General features: G+C 39.7%; 1 protein-coding gene across 4 annotated transcripts in view; it reads left to right on the forward strand.

Annotated features, from left to right (window-relative positions):
* SYN3 (synapsin III) overlaps positions 1-16,716 on the forward strand; it is a 244,090-nt gene that overhangs the window by 26,682 nt on the left and 200,692 nt on the right. Inside the window, exon 1 of one of the 4 annotated variants that reach the window (XM_077266804.1) lies at positions 7,959-8,128. The exons of 1 other annotated variant lie outside the window; for it this stretch is intronic. The gene's annotated coding sequence lies outside the window, so the exon portion shown is untranslated. Of the gene's footprint in view, positions 1-7,958; positions 8,129-9,990; positions 10,138-16,716 lie in introns of those variants that run through there. 2 more of the 4 variants (XM_077266803.1, XM_077266807.1) reach the window with 2 other exon arrangements.

The raw sequence follows: 16,716 nt of genomic DNA on the forward strand, positions 1-16,716 counted from the left end.
TGGCGCTTTACATGTGAGGAGGGGTATACATAATAAAAACAAGTACAATAATCTTGAACAATACAAGTCACAGCTGGTACAGGAGGAGAGAGGACCCTGCCCGCGAAGGCTCACAATCTACAAGGGATGGGTGAGAATACAGTAGGTGAGGATAGAGCTGGTCATGCAGGGGTTTGGTCGATTGGTGGTTACTGCAGGTTGTAGGCTTGTCGGAAGAGGTGGGTCTTCAGATTCTTTTTGAAGATTTCGATGGTAGGCGAGAGTCTGATATGTTGTGGTAGAGGGTTCCAGAGTAGGGGTGATACGCGAGAGAAATCTTGTATGCGATTGTGGGAAGAGGAGATAAGAGGGGAGTAGAGAAGGAGATCTTGTGAGGATCGGAGGTTGCGTGTAGGTAAGTACCGGGAGACGAGGTCACAGATGTATGGAGGAGACAGGTTGTGGATGGCTTTGTACGTCATGGTTAGGCTTTTGTACTGGAGTCTCTGGGCAATGGGGAGCCAGTGAAGGGATTGACAGAGGGGAGAGGCCGGGGAATAGCGGGGGGACAGGTGGATTAGTCGGGCAGCAGAGTTTAGAATAGATTGGAGGGGTGCGAGAGTGTTAGAGTGGAGGCCACAGAGCAGGAGGTTACAGTAGTCGAGGCGGGAGATGATGAGGGCATGGACAAGGGTTTTTGCAGATTCTTGGTTTAGGAATGTACGGATCCGTGAAATATTTTTGAGTTGAAGGCGGCAGGAAGTGGAAAGGACTTGGATATGTGGTTTGAAGGAGAGATCAGTGTCAAGGATTACCCCGAGACAGCGAGCTTGTGGGACTGGGGAGAGTGGGCAGCCGTTTACTGTAATGGATAGGTTCGTTGGGGGGGTCGCGTGAGATGGGGGAAAGACAATGAATTCTGTTTTGTCCATGTTAAATTTTAGAAATCTAGTGGCGAAGAAGGATGAAATAGCGGATAGACATTGAGGGATTCTGGTTAGTAGGGAGGTGATATCTGGTCCAGAGATGTAGATCTGTGTGTCGTCAGCATAGAGGTGATACTGGAAGCCATGAGATTCTATGAGCTGTCCCAGGCCAAAAGTGTAAATGGAGAAGAGCAGGGGCCCTAGAACTGAACCTTGTGGGACTCCGATAGATAGGGGGCGAGGTGAGGAGGTGGTGTGTGAGTGGGAGACGCTGAATGTTCGGTCAGTTAGGTATGAGGAGATCCAGGATAGGGCCAAGTCTGTGATGCCAAGGGATGAGAGGGTCTGTAATAATAGGGAATGGTCCACTGTGTCAAAGGCAGCCGACAGGTCGAGGAGGAGGAGAACGTAGTAGTGTCGCTTGCTCTTGGCGGTTAATAGGTAATTGGTGACCTTAGTTAGGGCAGTTTCAGTGGAGTGGTGTGACCGGAAGCCTGATTGTAAGCGGTCGAAAAGGGAGCAGGAAGATAGATGGGAGGACAGTTCAAGATGGATGTGTTGTTCCAGTAGTTTTGAGGCATAGGGGAGAAGTGATATAGGGCGATAGCTAGATACAGAGGATGGGTCAAGTGAGGGCTTTTTGAGGATAGGTGTGATTGAGGCATGTCTAAAGCTTGAGGGGAAAACACCAGTTGTTAGTGATAGGTTGAAGAGATGGGTTAGGGTTGGGATGAAGATTGTGGTGAGGTTTGGGATGAGGTGGGATGGGAGCGGGTCAAGTGCACAGGTGGTGAGATGCGATCTTGAGAGTAGAGTGGAGAGTCGATCTTCTGTAATAGTGGAGAAGTTGGTTTTGGAGGTGGAGGGCTGGGTAGTTGGGAGGAAGGGCTCTGGGGGTTGTCTACTAAAACTGTCTCTGATGTTATCAATCTTCTGCTTGAAAAATGAGGCAAAGTCTTCAGCTGAGATGAGTGGGGAGGGAGGAGGTGCTGGGGGACGGAGGAGAGAATTGAAGGTGTGGAATAACTGTTTAGGGTTGTGAGACAGGGAGGATATGAGAGATGAGAAGTAGGTTTGTTTAGCTGTGGCGAGTGTGGTCTTGAAAATAGTGAGGGACTGTTTGAATGCGATAAAGTGCTCGTTGGAGTGGGATCTTTCCATCTGCGCTCAGCAGCCCTGGAAGCTCGCCTCAGTTCTTTGGTCAGGCTGGTGTGCCAGGGCTGTCTGTTGATTTTGCGAGCTTTGGTATGTGTAAGAGGGGCAAGAGATTCCAAAGCAGCAGCTATTGTGGTGTTATATAGAGCGGCAGCGTCATCCGCATTGTGTATGGAACTTATGTCTGTGAGAGGGAGGAGGGATTCAAAGAGTAAATGTAGATCAAGGTGTTTAAGATTTCTGTGAGGGTGTGCAAGTTTGTGGGGTGGGAATTGTAGACAAGGAGTGGAGAGGGAAGAGAATATGAGTAGACTGTGGTCAGAAAGAGGAAGAGGTGAGTTAGAGAGGTTAGATAGGGAGCAGAGGCGGGTGAAGATGAGGTCCAATGTGTGACCATCTTTGTGAGTGGCTGCAGAAGACCATTGAGTGAGGCTGAAGGAGGAAGTAAGAGATAGAAGTTTAGTGGCAGCTGAGAGGGAAGTTTCAATGGGGATGTTGAAGTCACCCATGATGATAGTGGGAATGTCCGCAGAAAGGAAATGAAGTAGCTAGGTGGTGAAGTGGTCAAAGAAGGTGGTGGCTGGCCCTGGGGGGCGGTAAATGGCAGCCAGTTGGAGGTTGGAGGGTTGGAGGGGGAGTAGATGCGCACAGAGTGCACCTCAAAGGAAGGGAGGGTGACAGAGGGTGGCAGTGAAATTGGGGTGAAGGAGCAGTTATCTGACAGGAGAAAAACAACTCCTCCGCCATGCTTGCTGCTGGGACGGGGTGTGTTAGATAAGTGGAAGCCACCATACGAAAGTGCAGCAGGAGAGGCTGTGTCAGAAGGGGTGAGCCAGGTTTCGGTCATGGCGAGGAAGGAAAGTTTGGTAGTAACAAAAAGATTGTGGATGTAGGAAAGCTTGTTGCAGACAGAGCGAACGTTCCACAGAGCTCCTGTTAGTGGGACTGGGGAAGTGGGGGCTGGGCGAATGGGTATAAGGTTAGAGAGGTTACGGAAATTTGTGATGGAGCATGTATGGGAGGTAGAACTGTCTGTGGGGATGTGGTGAGGAGGACCGGGATTTGGAGAGATATCACCAGCAGTGAGAAGGAGCAGAGATAGTGTTAGCAGGTGGGAGCAGGAGAGGGCATGAGGGGGCTGTCTGTGCTTGGAGACAGAGGATTGTATGTTGAGGAACAGTTCTGAGGAGGAGGTGAGATGGATGGGGAGGATTGAAGAGGAGATGAACAGTTCTTTACTAGGAGTAGGGATTAGGGGAGTTAGCAGAAAGTGAAGAATTCTAGGGGTGAAAGTGAAAACAAACAGAAACATTGTTTACAGTGACTGTGTCCAGTTCCCTTCAGGTTCAATTCTGGTTTTAATTCTAAATTAATCTTCACACTACTAGGACACACTTCTAGGAATCATACTGCAGACTGAAGTCATTGCAGACTTGGGCTATGCAATACTGTATATGTACAACTAAGTGCAGTCAGGTGTGAAGAAGGGAGGAGTGGTCTCTGCTCATCTTGGTCAGAGAATTAAGGGTGGACCAGATGCATACAATCAAGCCAGAGGAAACAAGGTCATAAATAACACTGGGGTAAGCTGGGGTTCGCTGAAAGGCATACCATGTGAATGCTAGGAGCAGAGGAAAGTCTGTGTGGAAAGTTGGGTGATGTACTATGTGCACTTCATAGACAAGGCAGGAAAGCAGGCTGGAGAGCTGGGTGCATGAACATACCATGAGAATGCTAGGAGCAGATATATATATCAGTATATCAGTATAATCTATGTGGCAGTATTATATAGGTATATCAGTATACTCTATGTGGCAGTATTATATAGGTATATCAGTATACTCTATGTGGCAGTATTATATAGGTATATCAGTATAATCTATGTGGCAGTATTATATAGGTATAGCATTATACTCTATGTGGCAGCATTATATAGGTATATCAGTATACTCTATGTGGCAGTATTATATAGGTTTATCAGTATAATCTATGTGGCAGTATTATATAGGTATATCACTATACTCTATGTGGCAGTATTATATAGGTATATCACTATACTCTATGTGGAAGTATTATATCGGTATATCAGTGTACTCTATGTGGCATTATTATATAGGTATACCACTATACTCTGTGCGTAAGTATTATATCGGTATATCACTATACTCTATGTGGCAGTATTATATCGGAATATCACTATACTCTATGTGGTTGCATTATATACTGTAGGTATATCACTATACTCTATGTGGAAGTATTATATCGGTATATCAGTGTACTCTATGTGGCATTATTTTATAGGTTGGGCAGCACGGTGGCGCAGTGGTTAGCACAGCAGCCTTGCAGCGCTGGAGTTCTAGGTTCTAATCCCACCTTGGACAACATCTGCAAAAAGTTTGTATGTTCTCTCCGTGTTTGCGTGGGTTTCCTCCGGGGACTCCGGTTTCCTCCCACATTCCAAAGACATACTGATAGGGAATTTAGATTGTGAGCCCCATCGGGGACAGTGATGATAATGTGTACAAACTGTAAAGCGCTGCATAATATGTTAGCGCTATATAAAAATAAAGATTATTATAGGTATACCACTATACTCTGTGCGTAAGTATTATATCGGTATATCACTATACTCTATGTGGCAGTATTATATAGTTATATCACTACACTCTATGTGGCAGTATTATATCGGTATATCACTATACTCTATGTGATAGTATTATAGAGTTATATCACTATACTCTATGTGGTTGTATTATATAGGTATATCACTATACTCTATGTGGTGGTATTATATCGGTATATCACTATACTCTATGTGGTTGTATTATATAGGTATATCACTATACTCTATGTGGCAGTATTATATCAGTATATCACTATACTCTATGTGGCAGTATTATATCGGTATATCACTATACTCTATGAGGCAGTATTATATCGGTATATCACTATACTCTATGTGGCAGTATTATATCGGTATATCACTATACTCTATGTGGTTGTATTATATAGGTATATCCCTATACTCTATGTGGCAGTATTATATCGGTATATCACTATACTCTATGTGGCAGTATTATATCGGTATATCACTATACTCTATGTGGTTGTATTATATAGGTATATCACTATACTCTATGTGGCAGTATTATATCAGTATATCACTATACTCTATGTGACAGTATTATATAGTTATATCACTATACTCTATGTGGCAGTATTATATCGGTATATCACTATACTCTATGTGGTTGTATTATATAGGTTTATCACTATACTCTATGAGGCAGTATTATATCGGTATATCACTATACTCTATGTGGCAGTATTATATCGGTATATCACTATACTCTATGTGGCAGTATTATATCGGTATATCACTATACTCTATGTGGTTGTATTATATAGGTTTATCACTATACTCTATGAGGCAGTATTATATCGGTATATCACTATACTCTATGTGGCAGTATTATATCGGTATATCACTATACTCTATGTGGTTGTATTATATAGGTATATCACTATACTCTATGTGGCAGTATTATATCGGTATATCACTATACTCTATGTGGCAGTATTATATCGGTATATCACTATACTCTATGTGGTTGTATTATATAGGTATATCACTATACTCTATGTGGCAGTATTATATCGGTATATCACTATACTCTATGTGGCAGTATTATATCAGTATATCACTATACTCTATGTGGCAGTATTATATCAGTATATCACTATACTCTATGTGACAGTATTATATAGTTATATCACTATACTCTATGTGGCAGTATTATATCGGTATATCACTATACTCTATGTGGCAGTATTATATCAGTATATCACTATACTCTATGTGACAGTATTATATAGTTATATCACTATACTCTATGTGGCAGTATTATATCGGTATATCACTATACTCTATGTGGCAGTATTATATCAGTATATCACTATACTCTATGTGACAGTATTATATAGTTATATCACTATACTCTATGTGGCAGTATTATATCGGTATATCACTATACTCTATGTGGTTGTATTATATAGGTTTATCACTATACTCTATGAGGCAGTATTATATCGGTATATCACTATACTCTATGTGGCAGTATTATATCAGTATATCACTATACTCTATGTGACAGTATTATATAGTTATATCACTATACTCTATGTGGCAGTATTATATCGGTATATCACTATACTCTATGTGGTTGTATTATATAGGTTTATCACTATACTCTATGAGGCAGTATTATATCGGTATATCACTATACTCTATGTGGCAGTATTATATCGGTATATCACTATACTCTATGTGGCAGTATTATATCGGTATATCACTATACTCTATGTGGTTGTATTATATAGGTTTATCACTATACTCTATGAGGCAGTATTATATCGGTATATCACTATACTCTATGTGGCAGTATTATATCGGTATATCACTATACTCTATGTGGTTGTATTATATAGGTATATCACTATACTCTATGTGGCAGTATTATATCGGTATATCACTATACTCTATGTGGCAGTATTATATCGGTATATCACTATACTCTATGTGGTTGTATTATATAGGTTTATCACTATACTCTATGAGGCAGTATTATATCGGTATATCACTATACTCTATGTGGCAGTATTATATCGGTATATCACTATACTCTATGTGGTTGTATTATATAGGTATATCACTATACTCTATGTGGCAGTATTATATCGGTATATCACTATACTCTATGTGGCAGTATTATATCGGTATATCACTATACTCTATGTGGTTGTATTATATAGGTTTATCACTATACTCTATGAGGCAGTATTATATAGGTATATCACTATACTCTATGTGGCAGTATTATATCGGTATATCACTATACTCTATGTGGTTGTATTATATAGGTTTATCACTATACTCTATGAGGCAGTATTATATCGGTATATCACTATACTCTATGTGGCAGTATTATATCGGTATATCACTATACTCTATGTGGCAGTATTATATCGGTATATCACTATACTCTATGTGGCAGTATTATATCGGTATATCACTATACTCTATGTGGTTGTATTATATAGGTTTATCACTATACTCTATGAGGCAGTATATTCGGAGCTTGCACATCTCGGGGCTCACAGAGGCGGCTGTGTAGATGATATGAGATGGATGTTTATCCCTTGCTAACGTGACATCTCGGCTTCTTGCCTGATACGTGAGATTGTCGCAGTTGTTGCCTCCTGGTTTCTGAGCTGTCGCCAGCTTCACCCGCCTACATCACCCACCAGCGCGGGGCCTGTGCCAGTGCAGAGTGGGCAGAGCAGTGAGATCTGTGGGGGGTGGCGGTGTGTGGGCGACATGAATCTCATCACTCGCTGTGGGTATTAAGTGCCCACAGGTGCCAGTACGGGAGACTAGAGGGCGCTCTAGTGAGACCTGTCCTGCAGCGCCCTCTATTGGTAGAGACACAGAGGCGCATGGTACGCAGGCCCGCTGCGGAGCTATAGCTAATCCAGAATTACATTAAATGATGCCGGATTAAAGGAATTTGACTGTAATCGTGGTGATTTTTCCAGGTGACTGCACTACCCGCAGTCATGAAGGGGTTAAACGCGCTGACTCAGAGGAGAATTAATTACACCGCTGCCGCTGGTCTATTTCGGGCAGTTTGTGTTCTCACCGTCACAGGGGAACAGGCCCTTTGTACTACATGGGCCCCGCTCTCCGCCATTAACCCCCTCCGCTCACTCAGCAATAATCCAATTAAAGGAACAGTCACCTTTTTCCTTTTCTTTTTTTTTTAAGTGGTGGAGGAACATGGAGCAGAATCGATGGGTTGCCATGGTAACCCCCACCTTGTCTTCCCTATAAATGATGCAGGAAGAAGATGGCGATGCCTAAACACGGAGCAGTCATGGAGTGTGCCAGGGGAGCGGGGCACAGGATTAACCCTGCTGTGACCGCGGGGCGGAGAGGAGGATGACAACAGTAGCGCTCTGCAGGGATAAGCCACTCCTAAGGGGGCATAAATGGGGGACAGGGGACTAACGTGAGAGCACTTTTGTATGGTGGCATTATTTCAGTACTGTACGGTAGTATTTGAGCACTGTATGGTGTCATTATTTCAGCATCATATGGTGGTAGTATTTCAGCACTGTATGGTGTCATTATTTCAGTACTGTACGGTAGTATTTCAGCACTATATGGTAGCATTATTTCAGTACTGTACGGTAGTATTTGAGCACTGTATGGTGTCATTATTTCAGCATCATATGGTGGTAGTATTTCAGCACTTTATGGTGGTATTATTTCAGTACTGTACGGTAGTATTTCAGCACTATATGGTGTCATTATTTCAGTACTGTACGGTAGTATTTGAGCACTGTATGGTGTCATTATCTCAGCATCATATGGTGGTATTTCAGCACTGTATGGTGGTATTATTTCAGTACTGTACGGTAGTATTTCAGCACTGTATGGTGGTATTATTTTAGTAGTGTACGGTAGTATTTCAGCACTGTATGGTGGCATTATTTCAGTACTGTACAGTAGTATTTCAGCACTTTATGGTGTTATTATTTCAGTACTGTACGGTAGTATTTGAGCACTGTATGGTGGCATTATTTCAGCACTATATGGTAGCATTATTTCAGTACTGTACGGTAGTATTTCAGCACTGTATGGCGTAATTTTTCAGCACTGTAAGGTGGTATTTCAGCACTGTATTGTGGTATTATTTCAGCATTTTACAGTAGTATTATTTCAGCACCATATGGTGGTATTTCAGCACTAATAGTATTACTTTAGCACCGTACGGTAGTATTATTTCAGCTATTTATGTTGGTAATATTTTGGCACTGTATAATGGTATTACCAGTATTTCGGCACTGTTTTTTGGTGATATTATTTCAGTGATATTATTTCAGCTATGTATGGTGGTATTATTTTGGCTCTGTATAGTGGTACTATTTCAGCTATCTATGGTGATATTATTTTGGCACTAAATAATGGTATTATTTTGGCTCTGTATGGTATTATATTGGCACTGTATGGCGGTATTATTTTGGCTTTATTTGCTGGTATTATTTCAGCTCTATATGTTGATATTATTTTAACAGTGTATGGTGGTATTAATATAGCAGCATATAATATTATTTTTTAGCACTGTATGTAGATATTATTTTATCAGCTTCTGGTGATGTTATTTCAGCACTATATGTAGGCATTATATTAACAGTGTATAGTGGTGATATTTCTGCTCTGCATGTGGGTTTTACTTAAACAGTATTTGTCGGTATTATTTGAACACTATTTCAGCACTGTATAGTAGAATTTACCGTTGTGTGACACCTCTACTACCTCTACCACTATTTTGATTGCGTGGTGGTAGCACTATTTAGCGCCATTATTTAGGTTACTGTATGGAAGTATTATTTGTGTAATATTTTGCAGCGCACTTTATCTCTGTTTTGTACATTGTATAGGAGCTGCATTATTCTTCTGTCATGGACTCAGTTGTGTGATTGGGATAAGAATATATTAGGAGATTGACATTTGGATAATTGGCCTATACTTTCACCTGCGGTATCTCAGAATGCGCTCACCGTGCCGCTATATCAATGTCTCTGCAGCCCCCGGAGCCTGTTGTGCATCTTAAATTAATATACTGTAACACCAAAAGGTTCAGCCCCCCATAATTATGCAGGAGAGCTGCGTACAATGCATTCATCCTGCCTGGGAGTAGTCATTATCCACACACCCCCACCTTTCCCCTTTGAATGAACCAGGGTTGCCCATGAATGGGCCCGGCGTGGTGCTGACAGTTGATCGGCCTGTCCACCAGTTGGTTCACTAAATTATGTATCCAGCCCTGATGGTTGGAGGGAGGGGATGGGACTCCATGGAGGCCGCAGCCAATGGCAGGAGCCAAGAGCTGGGAGAGGCTGAGGCATCAGCTGCCTCCTGTGATGTGATGATGCAGGGGATGAGGATGCTCAGTGGCAGCAGGAAGGGATCTGACACTGTCTGATGCTACAGGGGCAGGCTCCCAGGATCCAGGTAAGAGCAGGGGCTGGGCTGGGGGCTGTGCACCCCTGCAATGCTGTGTCTATCCATCCCCATCTGCAGGAGCAGTGCCCACATCTGGGGTGGCCCAGGACCAGGGCTGGATAGATGCCCCATCCCCAGGATATAGAGCATGGGGCTGTACAATGTAGCAGAGCCAGAGCAGCGTGCACAGGTCTGGGGATCAATCAACATGTGTCACAAGAGCGGAGTCTCCGGGATGGAAAGGGTGCGACAATGTGACAGATGAGGCGGAGGACGTAGATGTAGCAGAGCCGAGTGTGCGTCCGAATCCTTAGGGTGCGTTGTGACCAATCTCTACAGAAAACCATGTGATGTGATATCGCCGGGAATAATGGAAAATCACAAACCCTAGGGAAAAAATATATATATGTGTGTACTATATGTGTGTGTGTCTGTATATATGTAGGTGTGTACTGTATGTGTGTCTGTGTCTGTATATATGTAGGTGTGTGTACTATATGTGTGTCTGTATATATATATATATATGTGTGTACTATATGTGTGTCTGTGTCTGTATATATGTAGGTGTGTACTGTATGTGTGTGTGTGTCTGTATATATGTAGGTGTGTGTACTATATGTGTGTCTGTGCCTGTATATATATATGTGTGTACTATATGTGTGTATGTGTCTGTATTTATGTAGGTGTGTACTATATGTGTGTATGTGTCCGTATATATGTGTGTACTATATGTGTGTGTGTGTCTGTATATATGTAGGTGTGTGTACTATATGTGTGTCTGTATATATATATATGTGTGTACTAGATGTGTGTATGTGTCTGTATATATGTAGGTGTGTGTACTATATGTGTGTGTGTCTGTATATATGTAGGTGTGTGTACTATATGTGTGTATGTGTCTGTATATATGTAGGTGTGTGTACTATATGTGTGTATGTGTCTGTATATATGTAGGTGTGTGTATGTCTGCATATATATGTGTGTACTATATGTGTGTGTGTGTGTCTGTATATATGTAGGTGCATATACTATATGTGTGTATGTGTCTGTATATATGTAGGTGTGTGTACTATATGTGTGTATGTGTCTGTATATATATGTGTGTGTATGTCTGCATATATATGTGTGTACTATATGTGTGTGTGTGTGTCTGTATATATGTAGGTGCGTGTACTATATGTGTGTCTGTGTCTGTATATATGTAGGTGTGTGTACTATATTTGTGTATGTGTCTGTATATATATATGTGTGTGTATGTGTACTATATGTGTGTATGTCTGTATATATATATGTGTGTACTATATGTGTGCATGTGTCTATATATATGTCTGTACTATATGTGTGTATGTCTGTATATATATATGTGTGTACTATATGTGTGTATGTGTCCGTATATATGTGTGTGTGTGTCTGTATATATATATGTGTGTGTATGTGTACTATATGTGTGTATGTCTGTATATATATATATATATATATATATATATATGTGTGTACTATATGTGCGTATGTGTCTGTATATATATATATGTGTGTACTATATGTGTGTATGTGTCTGTATATATATATATGTGTGTACTATATGTGTGTATGTGTCTGTATATTTGTGGGGACTATATATGTGTATAGTATACAGTATATGTGGGTACTTTCTATGACTATGTGTGTAATCTCTGTGTAGTATATATATATAAATATATATATATATATATATATATATATATATATATGAGTTTTTGGCAATGCCAGCTTACCGTTTTGAAGGAACAGGAATACATCCAACCTGTGGTTACAGTTCCCACGGAAAATAGATTGGGACAAATCCATTCGTGTAAAGAATAAACTTTTTGTTTCTCCAGCGATCAGTCCAATGGTAGAGTAAAATATACCTTTTATTTATCCATTAAAAAGTTCCAGATTCCTTCAGTTACAGTATTGCATACATTCAATCCCTTATGGACGACATGTGTCAAAAAGTTTTATATACACACTTTTCCTGCAATACTTGATTATGGGTGAATAGTAACGCGGCTAATTACAACAGCGGTCCCTATTATTGCTTAGGCCCATACAGGTTGTGCTGTTGTCCTCTTTTGTATACATGTAGCAGAGCTGAGTCAGTCATGTAGCATACCTGATACCTGGAATTACATAGGACTGCAGGTCAACCTGCAACATATTCTTAATTCTAACACTACAGCGCTTCCAAAGAGCAAAACCACAAGTTCAGCTCTGCTACATCTGTACGGTGACTTGTGCAGATGGGCAAATGTGGTTGTGTCAGGTGTAATAGACGCAGTGTTGTGTTGTTAGTCTGGGGCCCTAGTTGGAGAAGAGTCCATAGTTCACTGTCTAATGATCGCAGCTCTGGGGGGAGGGGAAATATTACCCAGAAGCCTCCGCAACATGTAATGAATATAGACGTCACATGTGATCGAGTAGAACATGAAAAAAACAAATCAATAACCAGGACAGCGGCGTGGTTATCCTCATCAGTCCGAACACACCGACAGCATAGATTTATAATAATACAGTGGATATAAAAAGTCTACACGCCCCTGGTAAAATGTTGTCATGCTGAAAAGCGAAATTCCTCTTCCTCTTTTTAGCCTGAAAGTTAAGTTGAAAAATTCATAGATATTTTAAAAATTCAGACCTTTTAAGTCGCTGTTCATGCTGCTGAAAAAACAGTCCCAAAGCCTAATGCTGCCTCCACCATGCCTCACTGTGGGGATGGTGATCTTATAATGATGTGCGGCACTGGTCTTGCATCTTTTGGAATTATTGCCAAAAAGTTCCACTTTATTTAATTAAATAAGAACACGGTCCACACTTGCTTTTAACAGATGTGTTGGGGTTTTGGTAAAACATAGCCGACTTCGATGTTTTTTTGCCTCCCTACCCCACAGGCAGAACATAAGAAGAATATGTTGTTGTCACATACAGAGCACAACCACAATTCATCAGAAAGTCCTGCAGCTCTTTTACTGTTGCTGTCGGCCTCTTGACCGCCTCCTGGACCAATTTCCCTCTTGTCTTTTTATCGATTTATGAAGAACGTCCAGTTCTCAGTAATATCACTGTTGTACCAAATTTCAGACACTTCTTGATGACATCTTCACAGTGTTCCATGATAGATCACAGTTTATTGTCCCCTTCTCCTGTCTGATAACTTTCAACAATGAGATCCCTTTTCTGTGTGGTCAGCTGTTTATGGACCATGGATTTTGCTGTAAAATGCAAGTAAGAAAATGTCAGAAGATCCTCCGACAGCAGAGAAACCTTATATGGGGCTAATCAGAATAACTGTAAATGACAATTTTAGTTTAACAGTGGATTTGTACAGATTAAGGGCGACATTAAAAGTGGAAAACATCTGAAATTATTTTTTTTGTTATGGCATTTTTCCATGACCAATAGCTGGGTGTGTACATTTTTATATCCGCTGTAGATATATTCTTGTACATAGGAGGCAGCATTATAGTAGTTATATTCCTGTACATAGGGGCAGTATTATAGTAGTTATATTCTTGTACATAGGGGGGAGTATTATAGTAGTTATATTCTTGTATATAGGGGGCAGTATTATAGTAGTTATATTCTTGTACATAGGGGCAGTATTATAGTAGTTATATTCTTGTACATAGGGGCAGTATTATAGTAGTTATATTCTTGTACATAGGGGGCAGTATTATAGTAGTTATATTCTTGTACATAGGAGCAGTATTATAGTAGTTATATTCTTGTACATAGGGGGCAGTATTATAGTAGTTATATTCTTGTACATAGAGGCAGTATTATAGTAGTTATATTCTTGTACATAGGGGGCAGTATTATAGTAGTTATATTCTTGTACATAGGGGGCAGTATTATAGTAGTTATATTCTTGTACATAGGGGCAGTATTATAGTAGTTATATTCTTGTACATAGGGGGCAGTATTATAGTAGTTATATTCTTGTACATAGGAGCAGTATTATAGTAGTTATATTCTTGTACATAGGGGGCAGTATTATAGCAGTTATATTCTTGTACATAGGGGCAGTATTATAGTAGTTATATTCTTGTACATAGGGGGCAGTATTATAGTAGTTATATTCTTGTACATAGGGGCAGTATTATAGTAGTTATATTCTTGTACATAGGGGCAGTATTATAGTAGTTATATTCTTGTACATAGGAGCAGTAATATAGTAGTTATATTCTTGTACATAGGGGCAGTATTATAGTAGTTATATTCTTGTACATAGGAGCCGTATTATAGTAGTTATATTCTTGTACATAGGAGCAGTATTATAGTAATTATAGTCTTGTACATAGGAGCAGTATTATAGTAGTTATATTCTTGTACATAGGGGCAGTATTATTGTAGTTATATTCTTGTACATAGGAGCAGTATTATAGTAGTTGTATTCTTGTACATAGGAGCAGTATTATAGTAGTTATATTCTTGTACATAGGGGCAGTATTATAGTAGTTATATTCTTGTACATAGGGGCAGTATTATAGTAGTTATATTCTTGTACATAGGGGCAGTATTATAGTAGTTATATTCTTGTACATAGGAGCAGTAATATAGTAGTTATATTCTTGTACATAGGGGCAGTATTATAGTAGTATATAATTGTCTAAGGGGTACTTCCGTCTTTCTGTCGGCAACTTCCGTCACGGATATTCATTCGCTGATTGGTCTCGCCAGCTGCCTGTCATGGCTGCCGCGACCAATCAGCGATGGGCACAGTCCGATTAGTCCCTCCCTACTCCCCTTCAGTTAGTGCCCTGCGCCCGTTCCATACTCCCCGCAGTCACGGCTCACACAGGGTTAATGTCAGCGGTAACGGACCGCGTTATGCCGCGGGTAACTCACTCCGTTACCGCCGCTATTAACCCTGTGTGACCAAGTTTTTACTATTGAGGCTGCCTATGCAGCCTCAATAGTAAAAACATCTAATGTTAAAAATAATTAAAAAAAATAACAAATCATTATATATTCACCTTCCGCCGCCTTTCCGACGCTCCGGTGACCACTCCATGCAAGCGGCAGGTTCCGGTGCTAACTGGGCAATATACTACGTCACTGGGCAATATACTAGGTCGCTGTGGAAAATACTACGTCACTGGGCAATATACTACGTGGACATGCATATTCTAGAATACCCGATGCACTAGAATCGGGCCACCATCTAGTAGTAGTTATATTCTTGTACATAGGAGCAGTATTATAGTAGTTATATTCTTGTACATAGGAGCAGTATTATAGTAGTTATATTCTTGTACATAGGAGCAGTATTATAGTAGTTATATTCTTGTACATAGGAGCAGTATTATAGTAGTTATAGTCTTGTTCATAGTGGCAGTATTATAGTAGTTATATTCTAGTACATAGGAACAGTATTATAGTAGTTATATTCTTGAACATAGGAGCAGTATTATAGTAGTTATATTCTTGTACATAGGAGCAGTATTATAGAAGTTATATTCTTGAACATAGGAGCAGTATTATAGTAGTTATATTCTTGTACATAGGAGCAGTATTATAGTAGTTATATTCTTGAACATAGGGGCAGTATTATAGTAGTTATATTCTTGTACATAGGAGCAGTATTATAGTAGTTATATTCTTGAACATAGGAGCAGTATTATAGTAGTTATATTCTAGTACATAGGAACAGTATTATAGTAGTTATATTCTTGAACATGGGGGCAGTATTATAGTAGTTATATTCTTGTACATAGGAGCAGTATTATAGTAGTTATATTCTTGTACATGGGGGCAGTATTATAGTAGTTATATTCTTGTACATAGGGGCAGTATTATAGTAGTTATATTCTTGTACATAGGGGGCAGTATTATAGTAGTTATATTCTTGTACATAGGAGCAGTATTATAGTAGTTATATTCTTGTACATAGGAGCAGTATTATAGTAGTTATATTATTGTACATAGGGGTCAGTATTATAGTAGTTATATTCTTGTACATAGGAGCAGTATTATAGTAGTTATATTCTTGTACATAGGAGCAGTATTACAGTAGTTATATTCTTGTACATAGGGGCAGTATTATAGTAGTTATATTCTTGTACATAGGAGCAGTATTATAGTAGTTATATTCTTGTACATAGGAGCAGTATTATAGTAGTTATATTCTTGAACATAGGAGCAGTTTTATAGTAGTTATATTCTTGAACATAGGAGCAGTATTATAGTAGTTATATTCTTCTATATAGGGGCAGTATTATAGTAGTTATATTCTTGTACATAGGGGCAGTATTATAGTAGTTATATTCTTGAACATAGGAGCAGTATTATAGTAGTTATATTCTTGAACATAGGAGCAGTATTATAGTAGTTATATTCTTCTATATAGGGGCAGTATTATAGTAGTTATATTCTTGTACATAGGGGCAGTATTATAGTAGTTATATTCTTGTACATAGGAGCAGTATTATAGTAGTTATATTCTTGTACATAGGGGCAGTATTATAGTAGTTATATTCTTGTACATAGGAGCAGTATTATAGTAGTTATATTCTTCTATATAGGGGCAGTATTATAGTAGTTATATTCTTGTATATAGGGGCAGTATTA

Source organism: Ranitomeya variabilis, chromosome 5, assembly GCF_051348905.1.
Source record: "Ranitomeya variabilis isolate aRanVar5 chromosome 5, aRanVar5.hap1, whole genome shotgun sequence".
NCBI lineage: Eukaryota > Metazoa > Chordata > Amphibia > Anura > Dendrobatidae > Ranitomeya > Ranitomeya variabilis.